This window comes from Mirounga angustirostris, unplaced genomic scaffold (assembly GCF_029215605.1).
Source record: "Mirounga angustirostris isolate CCGP_5_RB_7025 unplaced genomic scaffold, mMirAng1.0.hap1 SCAF_13, whole genome shotgun sequence".
Classification (NCBI taxonomy): domain Eukaryota; kingdom Metazoa; phylum Chordata; class Mammalia; order Carnivora; family Phocidae; genus Mirounga; species Mirounga angustirostris.
This window is the reverse complement of record NW_026991721.1, coordinates 6,866,697-6,866,947: the sequence shown is the minus strand read 5'-3', so window position 1 is coordinate 6,866,947 and position 251 is coordinate 6,866,697.

Below are 251 nucleotides of genomic sequence, written 5' to 3'. Positions count from 1 at the left end.
AGCGAGGGCGTGCGGGCGGGCGGAGGCCGGGGGGCGGTCCCCGCCCCAGATGCCCGCCCCGCCGGAACCCGCCGCCGCCGCCGCGCTGGGCGCTTTCCAGAGGGCCCTCACCTGGGACGCGGGCCGGCCCGCCGGATTCCTCCGGGCGGGGCGGCGAGGCCGCGTGGGAGCGGGAAACCGAGGCTGGGGGAGGAACCGGGCCCTGGCCGGGTCACGCGGCCGCCGGGCGGCCAGGTGGGGCTGGAACCCCG